The sequence below is a fragment of the Orcinus orca genome, chromosome 2, assembly GCF_937001465.1.
Source record: "Orcinus orca chromosome 2, mOrcOrc1.1, whole genome shotgun sequence".
Lineage (NCBI taxonomy): Eukaryota > Metazoa > Chordata > Mammalia > Artiodactyla > Delphinidae > Orcinus > Orcinus orca.
Genome location: NC_064560.1, coordinates 152,786,463 through 152,808,607, shown reverse-complemented (window position 1 = coordinate 152,808,607; position 22,145 = coordinate 152,786,463). Strand labels below are relative to the sequence as shown.

The window sequence follows — 22,145 nt, the reverse complement described above, 5'->3', positions numbered from 1 at the left end:
CCACCGCAATGAGAAGGCCACGAACCACAACAAAGAGTAGCCCCCGCTCACCGCAACTAGAGAAAGCCCGTGCGCAGCAACAACAGACCCAACGCAGCCAAAAATAAATGAATAAATAAATAAAACAGAACTCAAATTAACTATACATTAAAATAATAATAATAATAAGCACACACATCCCCTTTACTCCAGGAGCTGCCAACAACTATGCCAAAACATCAGGATGCTGTTAGGGGGACTTCCTGGTGGTGCAGTGGTTAAGAATCCGCCTGCCAGTGCAGCAGACATGGGTTCCATCCCTGGTCTGGGAAGATCCCACATGCCGCGGAGCAACTAAGCCTGTGCGCCACAACTACTGAGCCCGCATGCCACAACTACGGAAGCCCACGCGCCTACAGCCCGTACTCTGCAACAACAGAAGCCACCGCGATGAGAAGCCCATGCACCGCAAGGAAGAGCACCCTATTAGCTTGCCGCAACTAGAGAAGGCCTGTGAACAGCAACGAAGACCCAACACAGTCAAAAATAAAATATAAAATTAAAAACAAAAAAAGCTATTGTTAGGGTTCCCTTCCCTGTATCTTTTTTCTAGTCGAGTCCGCTGAAACGTAATCATTGGATTTAAGAGGGAAATGGGATCTGTGAGACCAAGGAACAGTTCATGGGTAACAGAACTCTGACAGGTAACAATGGGTTTTGGCAAAGGGAGGCGACCAGAAAGGAGACAGAAGACAAGTTTTGTTGTTTTTGGTGGTGGTGAGTGTGTGCATGTGTCAGATTGTGAATGGAGTGGGGAATACATTAGACTGAGAGAGTGACGTGGAAATCAGTGACCAAGCTGGTGGTGCGGTCTAGGGACAGGTAGACAATTAGAGAAGGAAAACCCACTAACAAGCTGAAGACCAGAGTCCCACAGTGAGTAAGGACCAGGGGATTAGAACACTTCTTCATTTAATCATTTACTCATTCATTGACAAACTGCTGTTGAGCATTGACTATGTGCTTGGATGTCAGATGCAGGAATCAGTAGAGAACAAGGGCCTCTACCGTCAGGGAGCTTACGGTCTAAAGTAGACAAAAAACACATTTCCGGTGAGAAGTCATACCCCAAAGTGCAAAGCATTATGGAGATTAGGGGGTGGTGTGTGGCATGATGAAGATTTTTTTTTTTTGCAGAAAATTTGCCTTAGTAGGATCAGTATGGTTGGGATACATCATGGGAGTGGAGGGAGTTGAGGGTGGAGAGGTGATCAGGAGCAACCTCAGGAAGAACTTCTTGGAACCAAAGGTTAAGGAATGTGTTCTTGATTTTGAGGGCCCTCTGCAGTGTAAGGCTTAAACATCAGATCTCAAGGACTGGAACCCAGGGAGGGAAGCTGGGTGGTCATTTTTTTAAAATGATATAAATATATGAAGAAAACTCAACTGAGAATATTTACTGGAAGGTCCCTCCTCCCTTCTGTTGGCATGAGAGGTGAAGTACTGTCCCTGCGTATAGTGGGGCATTTTGCAAAGAGAAACGAACATCTTCAGGACTTCTTGGCACCCCTCCCACTTCAGAGTGAACCCTGTGGTAGCCTATATATTTGTTGTAGGTGAGTTTTCATAAAGCAGTAGAGAAGAAAAGGAAACCTATCATTTATTAGCTTCCTGTAGTCACATTCAAATTCCTAAGCGTGGTATTCAAGGTCATCCAACCACTTCCACCTAAACTCATACTACTCCCCTATATGGACCCTCCTTTCCAGCAGAACAGGTCTCAGAGCAAGTCATGCACTTTCCTGCTTTATTGCCTCTGATCCTGTCCTTCTTTAAAGGCTTAATCTCTCTTTGACTCGTTTCCTCACCCAAAGACTGGGGACAATAATACCTCATTTAGGATGTTATATAGATCATGTGTCTGTAAGCACCTAGCACAGAGCCTGGCATGAAAACATCGTTCAACGAATGTGAGCAATTGCCCAACTCAAGTTCTAGATTCTTGTTAGCATGTCACAAATGTTCTCAGGGCTGGGCATGAGATGAGTGGTGAGAAGTGAAGCAAATTGTAAAGGGTACTCCTTGCTTAGAGGCAATGAACATACAAAGAAACAATGAAAATTACAAAGCAAAAATGAAAATAAACAAAAACAAACTCATACCAGGGACCTCACTTGGCTTAAAGCCACCATTCTGAAATCCCTTTGACTTTTGCCTCCTTATGTTAGGTTATTAATATCCCTCCTTATGTAATTCTCTTTCACCCACCCTTTATGAACTTATTTTTCATTTCATATTCTTTATGGTGCTATTGATATTTCAGTGTAAACTTTTTGATTCTCAGGATTATCACAAGAATTAAGTCAAGCTACATATATAAAGTGTCTAGGGCATGGCATTTAAATTTTAGCTTTATTCTTATTAATAATAATAATGATCATGAATGATAATGAATCTTTTAAATTAAGAGACTAAGTCTCTAAGAGCTCCAGGAATCTCTCTCCTGCTTGTTCACTTAGTAAAGAACAATAATAACAACAATAATGGCTATTACTCTCTGAGTGACTAATCATATGACAGAATTTGCTCGGAGGGCTCCCCGTGCCTTACCTCATTTCTGCTCATGATAACCCTTGAGGTAGGCTCTATTAGTATCATACCTATTGTAGAGGTGAGGAAACCGAGGTATCAAAAGGTAAGTCCAAAGCCAAGTTATGTAGCTGGGAAGTGGCAGAGTCAGGATCTGAACCAGTCAGGGTGGACCCACAGCTCCTGTACTGAACTACTGCATCGTACTCACTTCAACCAACTTCCATTCATCCTTGAAGTACCAACTCACGTTACCTCTTCTGCAACTTTCCATACAGTTAGTTGAGTTGCTCCCTCTTCTATACCCCAACAACACTTTGAATATACCTCCCCTATAGCAAAGATCACATTGAACTTTTTTTTTTTTTTTTTTTTTTTGCGGTACGCAGGCCTCTCACTGTTGTGGCCGCTCCCGTTGCGGAGCACAGGCTCTGGACGCGCAGGCTCAGCGGCCATGGCTCACGGGCCCAGTCGCTCTGCGGCATGTGGGATCTTCCCAGACCGGGGCACGAACCCGTGTCCCCTGCATCGGCAGGCGGACTCTCAACCACTGCATCACCAGGGAAGCCCTGAACATTATTTTTTTACGTGTGTGTTTATCTGTACGAGAGTTTCTTAAGGAAGAATCTGTAAATTACTCACCGTTATACACTTGGCATAGGGCTTGGCACATATTTGATAGGCAAAAATGTGTGTGGAAATTTAATCAAAATAGTAGGACCTCAGTTAAATTTGATGTTCATGATGATGGTGCCTACGAGACGGAACATGGATGAGTGGAAATTTCAAACGATAAGAACCACGGTGCTAGGCTCTTGGCTGTTTCTACTACGGGTTTTGCCATACTTGTGGTTGTTCTTTTCTGGGTTGGAGGAGTCAAAATGACTCCTAAGATGTCTCATTTAATCAGAGGCCCCAAATCTTTTTAGCTATATGTCTTTCCACCCCATCCCTTCCGAGAAGTATCAGTTCATGGCAGGTGCAACTGCCCTGTGAAAGCCAAAGAAGAAACAAAGGATGTGCTGAAACCTATGCCACTTAGTGACAATGGTCACTGTTTCACCAGGGGTTACACCAACCAGCTGAAAGAATGACTGGAGGAGGCTCAGCTCCACCACAACGTGAGCCAAGGATCCACATTTTATTGTAAGAATGCCTTCTGTGGTGCTTTAAAATTTATAATCCTCCCCCTTCCATTATTTCATTTGATTCTTACAACAGCTCAAAGGAGTAGGCAGGAGAAGCTCAGGGAAAGGAAGGGATTTGCCTAACATGGCCAGTGAAAGATGGAATCAGGACCAGGACCTGTTTTCCATACGACATTTCCATATGACAACATACCAGACACGATGGTCAGAGTAACTAATTTGCTATGGGGCAGTTCCTGTCTGCAGTGCACCCAGATCAGGACTATGAAGACAGAGGAGGTTTTTCTGGATGAGGGAAAAAGGAAACCCTGAGGACTGGGCCAAGGGACAACATGCTGAGGGTCAAAGAAAAGACGGAGGACATGAGTTCAGGGCTGGAAGGACATACTGAGTGATGCTCACTTATGGAGACCAGAAAAGCTCTGTCATAAAAGGTCATATGTTGAATTTTATAGGATAAAAACATTTTGAAAGCATTCTACTTCAAAAAAAGAGGTGAGATAGGCATGTGTGAGGCTAGAAGACAGAGGAATTTTCAGTCGGCGTGAATTGCCTTGGCAAACTAGGTTAATGTTCATATCGTGCCTTTTTTTTAAATTTATTTTTTTGCGGTACGCGGGCCTCTCACTGTTGTGGCCTCTCCCGTCGCGGAGCACAGGCTCCGGACGCGCAGGCTCAGCGGCCATGGCTCACGGGCCCAGCCGCTCCGTGGCATGTGGGATCTTCCCGGACTGGGGCACGAACCCGTGTCCCTTGCATCGGCAGGCAGACTCTCAACCACTGCGCCACCAGGGAAGCCCCATATTGTGCTTTTAAAGATGTATTCTTTCTCTGTGTTGTCATGATGTCACTAAGAGATACATTCAACACCTTGTGCCTGTTCTCCCCATCCCAGTTCCTGTTCCCACCTATACTGGGTTTGCTGTCTGCACTACAAGAAGGAGGAGAAATCCTGAAGCAGGAAGTGATTAGAATGCTGTCATCAATGTTGGCACATAAGCTTGCTTTGTGCTTCCTTATGCCTTGTCCCTCTGGTTCCTGCAGACCCTGATACTCTTCCTATGGACCATTCTCCACAGTCTTGGATGCCAGGCTTGCTCAGACCCTTGGCTTGTTCTGACTCCCCTTGGTCTCCAGTCTGTGGGCCGCTCTTCTCCTCACTGCTGACCACAGGGCTCAACCTGGACTTGCTCTGGCTCATGGCCACACCCACTCGCTGCCAGCTGCCTGGTGCTGACAGGTGTCTCCGAGGGACATCTACTTTCTTATAGAATGTGGGACCAGACCAGAAGCTGCCTGAAATAAGGTGACATTTGCTCCATTTGGGAATACCTACTGATTGGTCCATGCTCATAAAGATGCAGCTCATGTCCATGAGCTTTTGCTGGGTGTGACACAGAGAGAGAGAGAGACAGAGAGACAGAGAGAGAGAGAGACAGAGAGAGACAGAGAGAGAGGGAGTGTTAGTTCCTGGCATCTGCAAATGAAAAATGAGGCAGAGACATAGCTGAAGGCACTGCAGTTTGGGCAGCTGAATCCCATTAAAAAATCATGGGAAAGCTCTGCATTCCTGCCATTGTGGTGAAGAGGGAAAGCAAATCTCTGAGGGTTTCACAAAGAAAATATTTTATGACCGAAAGTTCTGTAAAATCTCTAAGTTCTGTAAATCTGGTGAACAAGGAAACAGTTTGGTAGGCATCCCACAAGTCCATGGAGGACACTTTCCTACAGCCCTCACTCCTGGAGGCCCCAGAAGGGAAATCCCACTGCCCTCCACAGGGGAGCACCTTGGGAGAAAGTGAAAGCCACGTGCCTCCACCACCACCGCGAGCTGATGCAAAAACTCTGATGCCCTAGGAGTGCAGACAAGGTCACCTTTATAGTCACAGCCTGTCTTTTAAAAAATCATCTCGTTAGATAAGGTAGGATCACTAATCCACCTTAATTGTTTTCCTCCAAATTTTTCCTTTAGACTGTCTCTGGATCCTAAAACTAAAATGTAAGCTGTATTTTAAAATGTAAATAATAAATTGAATCTTAAAATTAAAATGTAAGCCATTCTCAGCAATAAAGTAGAACTAATAAGCCTGTTCCTGGTAGCCATTCAGGGTGACCAATGGGGTATCACCTCTCCATAAAAGAGTTATTTTTATATGCTCTGGACCATGATGAAAAAAATTCAAATTGGCCTTACATAAAAGCAACAGGTTTACATTTTATTTTAGTAATAAAAAATGCATATAAATCTAAAAAGAGAGATTTTTAGATCTCTTTTTCTGGGGTATTTTTAAAGGCTCTGTGAATATTTATATTCTATTTTCGCATATACTCTGCTCTATGCTTGGAATACTTCGGGCAATAAACTCCAGGGCATGTCCAGAAGAGGGAACTAGATAGGACCTGTGGTGAGGGAGGACTTATGACACCTTTCAGTCTGAAAAAATGAAGGCTGAAAGCAGAAAGGACTGATGTTTACAAAACCATAAAGAGTAAGGCAGGGTGAGCACAGCACGGACCTTCCCCAAAGATTAGTAAAGGTAGTTCTGCATAAGTGAAAAAAATCATGAAGTCACACAGTGGCTAGTAATTCTATGGAAACTTGTTATCCAAAGAGATGTTCCGATTAGAAAAAAAAAAAAAGGTTGAAGAGGATATGAAGTTAACGATAGCTAAATATTGTGGGATTCTGGGAATGCCTCATAGAAAGCAACCTTATCTCCCCTCTCCCTCCCTCCCCCCCACCCCCCGACAACAACTGTCCCTAGTTGTCATTTTAGGGTCAGGCTACTTGGCTAGAGAAACGGCCAGACCTGTGGTCTGATCCTCAAATGGTGTCCCTTTGCTTCTTTTATGAGGATGATGGTCTTGGCAAGTGGTCATCTGCCCTGCACCTTGCCTCCTATAAAGTAAGGGCATCCACACTCCTGAATTTAATACCTTGAGTATAAAAAAGTAGGAGACATGGGGACTGTCTTTATTACCGTAACCTGAATACAACGACCAGCGCAAGGCTGGCTTAGCAGCACCATCCTGGGAATTCAGTACGACACCAGAATTTCATTAGCACAGCTTGTGATGCCAAATGTACAATTCCGTTCCGTGGCCTCCCTGAGATCTGGTTCTTCACAACATTTCCTTTTTTGAAAAGTACATGAGGAGAGTAGCAAATTGATGAGGAAGGTGAGTATTCCTGGAATATACACCTCAAGACATTTCCTCTGTCCCTTTTCACCATTCCTCCCTCCCTCCTTCTCCCTTGCCTCGTACAGGCAGAAGGGGTGATAAAAGCCATGGCAGGGCATCAGCAGGAAATAATTCGGAGAGGTGGTCCCCTCAGAATTCCAACACGAGATCATCTCCTTGGCCTGGAACACCTGCTTTCCTTCTAGTGAGTGACTAGTTATGGCCCCAGCAAGGGCACATGAGAGCATCATCTGAGAACATAGTGGGGTTTAACCAATAACCCCTTGCTGTACTCCTTGGTCTGCCTCGGCTAGAACTAATCTTCCTCAGAAACCAAAGAGGGAGACAACCTCATTTGTAAATCTCAGCTGTGTCCACAATAAAGGTAAGGGCCAGCATCTAGGTAGATCCCCTTTTCTTAGATATTTATTTGTATGGGGGAGGAAGGGGGTGGCTATGGAAGAATCATATAAAATAACTGAAGAATATGAAGAAAACGAGTCCCCTTTCTCTCTCCAAAAATGTACTATTAAATTTCAAATGTGTCTGTAAGCCTTTGACTCTTCAAGTGTGTGTTGAAATGGAACAAAAGGATTCATTTGAGGAGACAGCATTAAGCTTTAGTTGATGGCAAGTAAAAACTCTTCGAAATGGAGGCGTTCCCTTTAAGGACTTTGTGTTCCGAATTCAACTACGTTCTCTTCGCAGTCACCTTAGACATTTGTTTTTAATAAGTCTTTACAAAGTCAACAATTCAACAAAGGACCTCAAAACTGTATTTCTGACCAGCAAAATAAGTACAGATTCCAGATGTTTCTCATTTCTCCATGTCACTAATTCAAACTCACAAATCTCTTGTTTACTGGACGTTCACGTAATACTAATGTTTTAGATACCTCTCTTCCGAGAATCTCCTCTCCTATCTCTGCATCCCTTCTCTCGCCAAAGGTCACTAATTCAAACTCAGAAATCTCTTGTTTACTGGACGTTCACGTAATACTAATGTTTTAGATACCTCTCTTCCGAGAATCTCCTCTCCTATCTCTGCATCCTTTCTCTCACCAAAGGTCACTAATTCAATCTCAGAAATCTCTTGTTTACTGGACGTTCACGTAATACTAATGTTTAACATACCTCGCTTCCGAGAATCTCCTCTCCTATCTCTGCATCCATTCTCTCGCCAAAGCCATCTAAGGGGTAATTTGTCATAGATGGAACTGGGTCTTTCTAGCATATTCTAAGAAATATTTAAACTTATGCCAAAATGAGATTTCATAATTATATATAACTTTTATCTATCTATATTAGCATTTAATGAAAAGTTAGGGAAATTCCCTTCTGAAATCTATAAAAATTGGACGCATCCTTTGCTTTGTATGTTAAACGGAGGTTAGGGAGGTAAATCACTTTTCAAGGTCCTCTTCAGGTCCTTTGATTTTCTGATGCATATACATGGGTCATCCAGCTAGACTTTTGGATTTTGCTCCAAAGGGCTGGTGGGTATTAGAAGAGCTAATAGCAGCCACTATTCTGTGCTCTCCTAGTCCTACAGGTGGGGTATGGATGATGGATTTCTACACTTAATCGTGTTCCTAATTCTCCCTGGCCCCATGCTAGAGTCCCAGCACTGGCCAAGGAACTAGGAGAACAGAAAACAGGGAGCTGAAAACAACAGCAACAAATCTCCACATAAAATACAATGTAGTTGTGGTAGAGTCATGCGAGGGAGAGACAGTTGATCTCTTCCCTATGTGCTTGTTTTTAATGGGATGAGGTCTGATGTGACATTTTTGAACTTACAATTCTATTAATAAAATTATCCTTAGTCATGGCTGAGATTTATTGTCAGGCACTGTGTGCTAAGTGCTCCTGAATTATCTTCATTACTTCTTACGACAATACTAACAAGTAATTGGATTATTATCTCCACTTTACAAATAAGGAAACTGAGTCTTAGAGACTCTGCTGAATTGCTGAAGAAATTACATGCTATAGAGAAGAAACCATGTGTATCTTTGCAAATGAAGGGTATCTTAAGCAAAGGCATTATGGGGGCAGCATTTAGCAATGATTTCAGAATGACAGCATCCTCCTTCACATTTTTTTAGATTTAGCAGATAATTCATAAATATCCCCAGGGTTACACCAAATTATAGTAAGGTTGGACATGAAATAGCTGCTGGGCAGCTATCTAGACTGGCTACTGGAATTGGAGATAATGGATAATGTATAGACCTCAAACATATTCTGAACACTGCACGAGAACATGAGCTCCTTCTGGACAACACAATCCTTTGCAAACGACTCCAGCTGTAACAATTCAACACCTTCAGCCCACATAAAAATATTAACTTTCCTTGTAAAAAGAATGTCCTATGGATACCAGGTATAAAAGGCAACCACCTTAGAAAATGGGCACCCTTTTATAACTCTGTCTTCTGTGACTTGCAGAAGCTTTCCTTCTCAAAGCTAAACAAGGATTTAAATCAGTTAATTAGTTGATAACTTCTACTGAATACTTAGTTTGATGGAGTCTCATACTAGCATTTAAGTTGTCATAAAAACAGTGTGTTTGTAATGAAAGTGTGATTTTGCAGAGCCAACTTTGGCTTGCTAAATGAGGAATGGATAAACCTGCAGAAAGGAGGAAAAGGCAATGGAGGAAAGGAAGGAAGAAGAGACATCAAATCCATCAGATTCCATCAATCCAGAGGAGACATTTTCTGTACCTTTGGTCCATGACACCTATCTCAGACAGTGGTTCTCAAACTTGTAGGTGCATCAGAATCACCTAGAAGGTTTGTTAAAGCATAAGAAAGGGCCTGAGAGTCTGCACTTCTAACAAGTTCCCCAGGAGATGGTGATGTTGTTGGTCTGGAGACCACACTTTCACAACCACTGCTCCAAAATGATTGGGGATCCTGATGGATCTTTCCCACTTTGTATTCTAGATATTTGTCCAAAGCTGACACCATCTTTGGATTTCCTAAACTGGGGTTCTTTTGAAACAAGGTTTACAGGTTCATACTTAGTACTTCTTACCTGGTGAAATTTGGTAAATTTCCAACCAGAAGAAGCTTCATGAGAAAAGAAATGGATGGAAAGGCTGTTGAGAGAAAGATAAGAGGCAATCAAGAGAGGAAATGTAAATTACTCTATCGTTATAATTAATATTCACTTTGGACAGAGTAAACACAATTATCCCAAGGATATACGACTGTATTTTCTACCTCACTTTTTATTAGCAACTCAAATTTGCAGATGAAGAAGATGCAACTGGATCGACATAGTGACTAGTACAAAAGGAGATTTCATGATTTAGCAATAAATTTTATCGAACAGAAGGTGACAATATCAGAGTTACAACTAAACATTCTGAACAACGTTAATTAATGTTTATTTTGACCCAAGTGTCGTTTGTCTGAGTGAAGGCACTCATTTTAGTAACCAAAGCATTACATTTTTTTTTGTACTCCAAAGTCTGCTTCCTAATGTAATAATGTGATCTATTTATTTGATGATTTCTTTCTTTTTTTAGATTACCAAATAATAGGGAGAAATAATAAGAACTGTAAAGAAGTGTCTGAGAGGCACAAGTGTGTGGTGTTTGTGAGCACAAGGAGTATGCAGACAGGGCTTTTCCAGTAAAAGCACTTTTATCAGTACTTCTCAGTATTTTATCAGTATTTACAAGTAAGGGAGCAAATATAATGTTTTTCTTTGGCCAGGGAGTCAGTTCCCATCAGAGCTGGTCTCTTCACCTCCACCTTTGTATTGCCCATCATAACAAGCTCAGGGGACTTAGGGATCCATAGAGGATCCAGACTTCTTCCAGTTTCTTCCCTTTCAAGCAGTGTTGGCCAATTCAAACCAAATGCTAGGCCCATTCCCAGACACATTTATCGGCCCCCTGGCGCACATGTCCAGGTGTTGTGGCTTTGTAGCCTTCTCTTGGTAATGTAGAGATAACTTTAATGTCCAGGACACTTCAAAAAGTTACTTGAGGACTTCCCTGGTGGCGCAGTGGTTGAGAGTCCGCCTGCCGATGCAGGGGACGCGGGTTCCCGGTCCGGGAAGATCCCACATGCCGCGGAGCGGCTGGGCCCGTGAGCCACGGCCGCTGAGCCTGCGCGTCCGGAGCCTGTGCTCCGCAATGGGAGAGGCCACAACAGTGAGAGGCCCGTGCACCGCAAAAAAAAAAAAAAAGTTACTTGAGGTTTATGCCATTTCTCAGCCACCCCAGCCTCACTTCCATGTGGGTACCAAGGTAGCTGCCAGTCATTTCTAGAGCTTCAATGCTAGCTCCACTTCTTCCCCTGCCACACCCATTTCTGGATTAAGGCTGATTATAGATCGTGCCTCTGCTCCTCCAAATCGCTCTAAAACGGCCCAGAGAGTTCTGACTTGTGAATGCAAAACGTAAGTCTGACCTTCTTTAACTGAGCCTACCATTCTCTGAATGCCTAAATTGAGAGAAGGTTTCCTACAGATAAGATTTGGCTCAGAAAATTTCACACTCAGAGTCATACTTGTAAAGGACCATGTCACCTCCATGGAACTAAACACATCCTACAATATTGTTATTCTAGAAGAGAAATGATGAACTCATAGCTATTTTGCCAAGTGCTTTCTTCTTAAAAATTTAGGGCAAGCCACTGCTTCTCAGCTCAGCAGGGCAAGGTGCCCACAGACTTGAACTTGTTAGTCTGCCTAGGCTAGAAATTCAGGAACTTCAAGACACTAAGCTCATTTCTAGTATAACTATGTACTTGTGTGTCAACAAAGACTATTCTCTTTTTCCCTTATTGAAAAAAGTATCAACTACAAACATTTATTGAGTTTTGACGTTGGCATAAAAGAAGTATTAGATATGATTCTTGCCCTGGAAGTGTTTACAATGAAGTCTAAATGCAAGAATGAAGTCTGCACATGTGAAATCAGAAACGATGAAAGAATGCAGAGTTAAGCATGAACTGTGCAGTGCAGACAGCACAGATGTATGATGTCAGAGAGCTGGGGAGAGCTTTAGGAAAGAAGTGAATAAGGTAAAGATTAAAGGATGCATATGATTTCTATAAAAACATGGGTGGTCTTTCTCTGTGTTTTATTTATAAAATAAATGTACAAGTTTACACAATTTAATACCACTCACTAAATATCACTGTAGGAGTCTGGAAGTCTCAAACTGGTAACCAATGGGCCAAAGGACTTTTTTGTTCTACCAACATTTGCAGTGTTTTAATACAAATTTGAACTAGCTGCCAACATTAACAAGTTGGAAGGTTTTACATTAAAATGTGTAATTTCTATTTCCCCTTAAAAAAATTGGAGAGTCTACCAAAACCCAGCCTACATTTCTACATGGTAACAGTGAACTAGAGCTGAGTAAAACCCACCCCCATTACATGGGGCACTAGCTGTCCAAGTCTCCACTGCCCGTACCGATCCCTATTGCTTCTCCCACTGAACCTGCTTTGCTCATGTGTATCACCTACTTGGCCCCTGTTGGCATCTGAGCTTGTGAACCCTGCTGCACATCGACAGGGCCTCCTGCGTGGTAAGTGGGGGAGGCTGTGCCAGATGCTTCACTCCAACTAATTCCATCAAAACAGCAAGTGATCCTGCCCTCTCAGTCTTGCAGGGGCAAGCAACTTACACACAGAAGGGTACCTTATAAAATATTATGCTCAGTCTACAGAGGAAGATATCATGGACAACACATGCAAAGAGTTGAGCTTTGCTTCTGCAAGTGCATTGGTAATCACCACTCAGAATTCACATTCTACAGTGGGGCGGCCAGGCTGTGTTTGCACAGGAAGGATGGGTACTCCATTAACTCTTTCAGTTCACTTAGTGTAGAAAGACCCATGCGAAGCCAATTTTAGGTACGAAAATTTAATATAGCAGATAAATTGGAGTATTCTATCTTTCAGAAAATTAACCTATTTTATTTTAAAAGAGCCGTTCTTATATATTTGAAATCTAGTCAAATCTACCTGTAAAGTAGCCCTGTACGTCCTATAAAATGAGGCACACCTCTATGAATATTTATCGTGAGCAATCAATTCCTTATTGTATGACTGAGAAAATGTATGGATCATCTGAATGCCCAGCATGTTAGATCTGGAATGAGTTTCATGCTAGTATTGGAATAGTCATTCATTTGTTCATTCGGCCATCCCAAATGTATTTATTTAGCCCAATGGGCTTTGCCTAGGCCCTTCTATTAATCAGCTCTGTGAACTCAGGCAGATCCATTAACCTCTGCTAGTTTTGGTTCTTCAAATGAGGAAACCATATTAAATCATCTCTAAGTTCCCTAAAGATGAAACATGCCAAGTTTTCACATGAGGTGCTTGGAATAAAGGGAGACCAATTGGTTCTGACTTTGGGATTGACCTGCAGCACTTTGACTCTGGACATTTCTGTCCAGCCTGGTCAGTGTGCAGGCCAGGGCCAGGCTGCTATTCAGCTTGCAGCCACCAGGAAGACTACTCTGGTTTTCCACATCCGGTTTCCCTTCTGTTTGGTCCTATAGGCCACTGGTAGATTCCCAGGGCTTTCTGGTCATTAAATACCTTATCATCTCTGTTCATAATCCCGTAAGAAGTCTTCATTCTCTTTTTAGTTCTAATCTCTTCTTGCTGGCCTAGAGGATGAGATTTCACCATCTTTGTGGACATTGGAAGAGAAGAGGGGCCAATTTGTAACACCCCTTAAAATGGAAAAGTTGTAGAAAACATTGCACAAAGTATTTGAGTTGTTCACTGTTGTAAGAAAAAGGAAAGGAAATTCTGCATTCTGTACTTTTTTTTCTATTCAAAGTTTACCTTGTCTTAGAGCACAGAGGGAGATTCTATTGTAAAATTGTGTTGGGGGAAGAGACCATGAAAGGGGAGCCGGTTTTTTTTATTATTATTATTAAATAAAAGCCCAGAGGCAAGGGCAGCTACTTGTAGCTATATCAGCCTATTACTTAGAGCAGCAGTCAGTCCCTTACAGGTCCTGGGCAACTTTTGGCAGTGCTAACCTACCTGGCCCCATAGACCTTTCCTTTTACTCTCTTTTTCCCAAAAGTAATGGATTATAATATTTCAAAACATAAATATATTCAGTTATAATATAAATGTAAATAAATCCTCCAAATGTCTACCAACCAGAGTTATACAGTTAACATTTTGATATATATACTTCCAGCAAATATAAAAATGTATATTATGTACAGTTTAAAAAATGGGATTGTAAAAAATGGGAAGGGGGAGAGGCACTATAGGGGTAGGAAATTAAGAGGTACAAACTATTATGTATAAAATAAGCTACAAGGTTATATTGTACAACACAGGGAATATACCCAATAGTTTATAATAACTATAAATGAGGTATAATCTTTAAAAATTATAAACGACTATATTGTATACCTGTAACATATAATATTGTACATCAACTATACTTCAATAAAATATAATAATTTAAAAAATGGGATTGTAAAATCCTCAACAAAATACTAGCAAACAGAATCCAACAGCACATTAAAAGGATCATACACCATGATCAAGTGGGGTTTATTCCAGGAATGCAAGGATTCTTCAATATACGCAAATCTATCAATGTGATAAACCATATTAACAAATTGAAGGAGAAAAACCATATGATCATCTCAATAGATGCAGAGAAAGCTTTTGACAAAATTCAACACCCATTTATGATAAAAACCCTGCAGAAAGTAGGCATAGAGGGAACTTTCCTCAACACAATAAAGGCCATATATGACAAGCCCACAGCAAACATCATCCTCAATGGTGAAAAACTGAAAGCATTTCCACTAAGATCAGGAACAAGACAAGGTTGCCCACTCTCACCACTCTTATTCAACATAGTTTTGGAAGTTTTAGCCACAGCAATCAGAGAAGAAAAGGAAATAAAAGGAATCCAAATCGGAAAAGAAGAAGTAAAGCTGTCACTGTTTGCAGATGACATGATCCTATATATAGAGAACCCTAAAGATGCTACCAGAAAACTACTAGAGCTAATCAATGAATTTGGTAAAGTGGCAGGATACAAAATTAATGCACAGAAATCTCTGGCATTCCTATATACTAATGATGAAAAATCTGAAAGTGAAATCAAGAAAACACTCCCATTTACTATTGCAACAAAAAGAATAAAATATCTAGGAATAAACCTACCTAAGGAGACAAAAGACCTGTATGCAGAAAATTATAAGACACTGATGAAAGAAATTAAAGATGATACAAATAGATGGAGAGATATACCATGTTCTTGGATTGGAAGAATCAACATTGTGAAAATGACTCTACTACCCAAAGCAATCTATAGATTCAATGCAATCCCTATCAAACTACCGCTGGCATTTTTCACAGAAGTAGAACAAAAAATTTTGCCATTTGTATGGAAACACAAAAGACCCCGAATAGCCAAAGCAATCTTGAGAACGAAAGAAGGAACTGGAGGAATCAGGCTCCCTGACTTCAGACTATACTACAAAGCTACAGTTATCAAGACGGTATGGTACTGGCACAAAAACAGAAAGATAGATCAATGGAACAGGATAGAAAGCCCAGAGATAAACCCATGCACATATGGACACCTTATCTTTGATAAAGGTGGCAGTAATGTACAGTGGAGAAAGGACAGCCTCTTCAATAAGTGGTGCTGGGAAAACTGGACAGGTACATGTAAAAGTATGAGATTAGATCACTCCCTAACACCATACACAAAATTAAGCTCAAAATGGATTAAAGACCTAAATGTAAGGCCAGAAACTATCAAACTCTTAGAGGAAAACATAGGCAGAACACTCTATGACATAAATCACAGCAAGATCCTTTCTGACCCACCTCCTAGAGTAATGGAAATAAAAACAAAAATAAACAAATGGGACCTAATGAAACTTCAAAGCTTTTGCACAGCAAAGGAATCCATAAACAAGACCAAAAGACAACCCTCAGAATGGGAGAAAATATTTGCAAATGAAGCAACCGACAAAGGATTAATCTCCAAAATTTACAAGCAGCTCATGCAGCTCAATAACAAGAAAACAAACAACCCAATCCAAAAATGGGCAGAAGACCTAAATAGACATTTCTCCAAAGAAGATATACAGACTGCCAACAAACACATGAAAGAATGCTCAACATCATTAATCATTAGAGAAATGCAAATCAAAACTACAATGAGATATCATCTCACACCAGTCAGAATGGCCATCATCAAAAAATCTAGAAACAATAAATGCTGGAGAGGGTGTGGAGAAAAGGGAACACTCTTGCACTGCTGGTGGGAATGTGAATTGGTTCAGCCACTATGGAGAACAGTATGGAGGTTCCTTAAAAAACTACAAATAGAACTACCATATGACCAGCAATCCCACTACTGTGCATATACCCTGAGAAAACCAAAATTCAAAAAGAGTCATGTACCAAAATGTTCATTGCAGCTCTATTTACAATAGCCCAGAGATGGAAACAACCTAAGGTGCCCATCATCGGATGAATGGATAAAGAAGATGTGGCACATATATACAATGGAATATTACTCAGCCATAAAAAGAAACGAAATTGAGCTATTTGTAATGAGGTGGATAGACCTAGAGTCTGTCACACAGAGTGAAGTAAGTCAGAAAGAAAAAGACAAATACCGTATGCTAACACATATATATGGAATTTAAGAAAAAAAATGTCATGAAGAACTTAGGGGTAAAGCAGGAATAAAGACGCAGACCTCCTAGAGAACGGACTTGAGGTTATGGGGAGGGGGAAGGGTGAGCTGTGACAGGGCGAGAGAGAGTCATGGGCATATACACACTAACAAACGTAGTAAGGTAGATAGCTAGTGGGAAGCAGCTGCATGGCACAGGGATATTGGCTCGGTGCTTTGTGACAGCCTGGAGGGGTGGGATAGGGAGGGTGGGAGGGAGGGAGACGCAAGAGGGAAGACATATGGGAACATATGTTTATGTATGACTGATTCACTTTGTTATAAAGCAGAAACTAACACACCATTGTAAAGCAATTATACCCCAATTAAAAAAAAAAAGGGATTGTAAATATTCATACACATACATGAATATACCTATTACACATGCATATCATATGCATACTATATACACATATATACTGTACACACACATATATACATATTGTATCATACATATATATGTACTGTATAGGTATACACATACATATGCATATATGTGCTTGTCTGTAAACTCCTTATTTCACTTAATATGTTATAAACATTTGTCTACTTCAGTAAATATGGAACTTCAGATAATTTGTAATGACTGTAGAATTCTCCATTGTATTTGCATACAATAATTTACTTAACCAATTCACTATAATTGGACATTTAGACTTTTTCCCCCTATTTCTAGTGTAATGTAGTTGGGGAAAAATATTTTTTTTAAGCTGCTGGCAGAATTCCACAAGGCAGGAGAAACAAAAATGGATTGCCCTCCATGATAGAGGAGCAGCCATTCTAAGGTTCTAGGGAGTGTCAGTAAAGAAAGGGTGCCAGGAAGGCTCTGAGTTACAAAGGGTCTGAGACAAGGTAGGAATCTGCATATTAGAGGAAAATAGGTTTCTAAGAAATTCCCCCAAACTTTCAAAACCAGGGCAATTTGATATCTAATGTTGGCCATCTATTGTGACATGCTAGGAGGTAACTTTCTCCTGCAACCAATTACTTTTTGTGTGAGACTCTGAGGGAGAAATAAAAATAAATAACAGGCTGTGTTACACATTTGAGTTGGCAAAAGGCAGGAAGACACAAAATTATAGGATAAACTATGCAAGTGAAATGGGGAAATAGAGCAAGAAGTGCATAGCAGAAATGTTTCCCCCCCAAATCCTTGGATGGGGGGAAGCTGAGCTTCCCTCTACAATGGGAGGAGGACTTGAGTTGTTAAAATGGCTTCATGAACCTGCCACCCAGGCAGCTAACACAATACCAAAATGAAAATCTTTGCATGTTTAGTGACTAAATTCCAATTTGGAAGTGAATTTTGAATTTGCAAACTAGAATTTCCAAACTAGAAATTCTAGTTTGGAAAATTCCAAACTAGAAGTACAAACTAGAGGTACAACTCATGTACTTTTCTATATGCTTCTCCCTCATACTCTTTTCTTTTGGCCATTTTCTCTTAACTAAAATCAAATAACTTTTCATTAGGTGATCCATTCACATTGTACGAAATTCAAAAGTTACAAAAGGATATGGAGTGCACAGTAAATTATGGCTACTTAAGCCTACCAGTGACCACTTACTTTTCATTAGAGCCAATGAATATTCCCTAGTTGTATGCTCTTCCAGATGTTCTAAGCATACACAGCATGTATGAATAAAGAGCCCCTCCCTTTTGCTTCTACAAATGGTAGCATACTCTAGCACACTATACAAAGAGTTTATAGCTTACTTTTCTCATTTAGCATACCTCGGTGACTGTTCTAATACATTAGTACTCTAGAGCTGTCTGATGACTGTATTTGTAATCCAGTGTAAATGGATATATACAATAATTTATTCAGCCAGTTTCTTTCTGATGGGAATTAAGGTTGTTTCCTTTTTTTTCTGTTTTTGGCAACAAACAATTCTACAATAGTATTGGATATATGTCTTTTGATTATGTGTGAGCATATCTATCTGACAAATTCCTAAAAATGGAATTTCTGGGTCATATTATATGTATATTTTTAATCTTTATAGATACTGTTAAATTACCCTCCATAGAGGTTGTATCAGTTTGTACACCCACTACAAATGAGTATCCCTTTCCTTACACCTTAATCAAGATAGTGTTACTGAGTTTTTAATCTTTGCCAGTCAACCTGATAACTGATAAACATGATAATGTCTATCCCATTTTAACTTGCATTTTCCTATAAGTGAATATGGCATATTTAAAAGACCTTTAATTCACATGTATTTGTTCATTTTTATATCAGATTATTGTTTCTTTCCTTTCTATTTACAGGAGTTCCTTACGTATTGCAGAAATTAGCCCCTTTACTTCATAATGTGTAGTAAACATTTTTCATAGTTTGTTTTTTAATTTTAACATTGTTTTAACGTTCACTTAATAAAACAGAAAATTTTATTTTTGAGTAGTTGAAATTACTGACTTTTTCTTTTATGCTTTCTTTTTATTGTTTTGGTTTTGGGTGGAGCACCATTCTTTTTACACTTCAATAATTTTTACATAAAGACACTATTCACATTTTCTTCCAGCACATTTATGGTTTCATCTTTTATGTTGAAATCTTTGGATCCATCTGGAATTATTCTGGTGTACTCTTCTGCTCCTCCTCCATTTCCCCTCTCCTTTTTTAAACCTTAGGCAAATCACCAAGGAGTTGTAACAGGCTGGGCAAAGCCCTTCCCTATCTGGCAGGCTTCTCTCTCCTTGAGAGGCCCAAGTAGAGAACTAGTTGCTCCGAGTTTGGTTTGAAAGGTGATGTGGGACATGGAGATTGGAGGAAACTGAGACTAGGAATGGGATAGTGCCAGGAGTCTCCAAGCAGTTCTTCCCAGCAGCTGTTGGTTTAAAATGTGAGAATAAAATATCTGGATTTCTGGGCATATTCTTCAAGCTCTATTGCTTATCCAATAAGTATAGACTTAATGATAAAGCCGATTTGGCAAATACCAGACTGTCCAGACCAGGAACAAACGGCTGTCAAAGAGAATTTAAAAAAATTTTATTGTGACCCTCAGAAAGACATAAATTTTACACTGTGATCCATAATAACACTTTCATATCTACACATGAGACTAAAATTAGTTACATGTAACAGTGTTCACCTCTACTACATGCATTCTGGTATTTTCTGTTTTGTTATGTTTCATGCCATCCCAACCTATTCTCTTTCTCTTTTTTTTTTGCCTCTCACTGTTGTGGCCTCTCCCATTGTGGAGCACAGGCTCCGGATGTGCAGGCTCAGCGGCCATGGCTCATGGGCCCAGCCGCTCTGCAGCATGTGGGATCCTTCCGGACCGGGGCATGAACCCACGTCCCCTGCATCGGCAGGCGGACTCTCAACCACTGCGTCACCAAGGAAGCCCTCTGTTTTTCTTTTTAAAACTATTGATCAAAACACACTAAACATTGTTGCTTCAATTAACTAATGTTGGTATCCAGAAAACAAACTTGACGACTGTGGTGAAAGGAAGAGTAACTCAGCAATAGACATGCTTCCTCTTACTCTGTCTTCTTAAACTACACATGCTCCAGACAAGTTACTTGCTCTTGCTATAAGACTGGTTTTATAAGAAAATCTGATGGAATCTGACTTGTCTATTAGACAGTCATTTATTGTAAATAGAGAAAAAGGTGTACGTGTGTATAACCATGTAATTGCAGTAGTTTTAGAAAAGTGCTTAAAGTTTTTGCTATTAATATTTTTGGTAGTTTTTAATGTATGATAAAGTTTAAAATAGTCCATCTTCAAAATTATATTTGTTTTTGTATAAAAAGTATCTTAAATAAAATGTTTATTCCTTCAAAAACAAAACAAACCACACTAAACAAATTAGTCAACGCTTTGAGCCTTAGTTTGAAGAACATAGGCTAAAGAAAAATGAACATTCACCTTCCCTGACACACAAATGTACGTAAGCATCATACATTATTTCCTTGTAATTCATGTAAATAATAAGCTTTATCAATCATTGTATAAATGTCATATATTTTCAGCTACATTTTAAAAGAATACAGTGTATTTGGGAGCATTTCAATTGTAGACTCCAAATAATAATTTAGAATAAATTAAAACTCAGAACCAGTGAAAAATATAAAATCCACATACGCTTGCCTCACAGCAACAGCTGTTATAACTCAGGAATGAGTGATTTTCAGACCAACTAGAAGACAAGTAAATTCAACCAACTAGAACTCAACAATGCTTCCATCATTTGATGATCACATGTAATTGTTCATACATGGGACTAAAACTCAGAAACTAAACTTTAGGAGTAACTGAGGTCAACTGAAAAGTTGATTTTTCCTAGTTATTGTTTAAATATAAGCTAAGATTCTGCTTATTTAAAAAAAAGTCTATCATAAAAGAGAATATGACACAGAAAAATTAGTCATGTTAGACATAATACTAACATGTGCCTTACTCATGACTTCCATCTAAGGTCTTGTTAATTCCAGAGCTGCTACTGCTCCCCAAGGCTTCTCTCCCTTCACTGTTAACACATGGGGTTGGCCTAAGTCCTCAGGGTGCTTTCCCACCATGACATTCTCTGGTTCTTGGTGATTCACCCAAACAAAACAAGGACAACCATCCCACCATGATCCTTAACCACCATCAAGAAAAACTGTCCATTTCTGAAGACAAAAAACAATAAGTGCTGTTTCTTTCTAAGTATTTAAAAATAAACCTCAAAATTCCCTTGAGCAGGAAGCCTACAAGAGTATCCCTCACCTCACACCATCCATTACTGAACCTGGTGGGCTAATTCTAATACTGTTCCAGCGGCACCTGGAAACTTAATATAGCTCAACTACAGCTGCCCCCCATTGGGTTACAGTGGTGTTTGGCAAGTTTACCTCAAGTATAAACACCTCTGGTGAAGAAGTCATTTCAGTTTGGGAAAAGTGAGTAATTTGGCCATTTAATTTGCATTGTTCTGGAAGTTGCCAGACTTGTCCTGCCAGGCATTAGTGTCAGAAACTTTCGTCTTCCTTGGCTGCACCTCTCCTCTCTGCGTGCAGAGCAGAACAAAGGGAGGAGGTCCCAAGGCAGTGCCGTCCAAGGAGCCAGAGCAAGGTCTGGGTTTTGAATGAATGATGACTTTTGAATTATAAATGCCTTTCCACGGAAGCTTTCACTCAAAACTTTTACTGACTTTACAAAAGGAATGAATCCAAGCTGGGGAGTATACCACTGGAAGTTCAGTGACAAGAACAGGTCTGCGATTATTCTTCCTATGAAAGATAATTTCCCTGTGCTTCTTATTCTCTACAAACACACAGAGAGGGGACATACACACATATTTTTTCCTATATTCTTACTTTGGAAAATATCACAGCTGTTGAAAAACTTGTTTCTGTAAGTGCCTCGGTACCTGATTTTAGCAAACTCCTACATGTAAGTGAAGTCACTCTGTAACTAGGAGGTGAACTGCTTAAACATTTGCTTTCCCTTATGCTTGGAAGAAGGTTGGTGCCCTGGGGCCTTTTTTTTTTTTAACATCTTTATTGGAGTATAATTGCTTTACAAT

The 22,145-nt window shown here is 40.2% G+C and overlaps 1 protein-coding gene across 9 annotated transcripts in view; it reads right to left on the bottom strand.

The window, feature by feature from the left end:
* Positions 1-22,145, bottom strand: part of FRMD6 (FERM domain containing 6) — a 262,742-nt gene that overhangs the window by 149,195 nt on the left and 91,402 nt on the right. The window contains exon 1 of one of the 9 annotated variants that reach the window (XM_049706310.1): positions 9,942-9,966. The exons of the other annotated variants lie outside the window; for them this stretch is intronic. The gene's annotated coding sequence lies outside the window, so the exon portion shown is untranslated. Of the gene's footprint in view, positions 1-9,941; positions 9,967-22,145 lie in introns of those variants that run through there. 9 annotated transcript variants of the gene reach the window in all.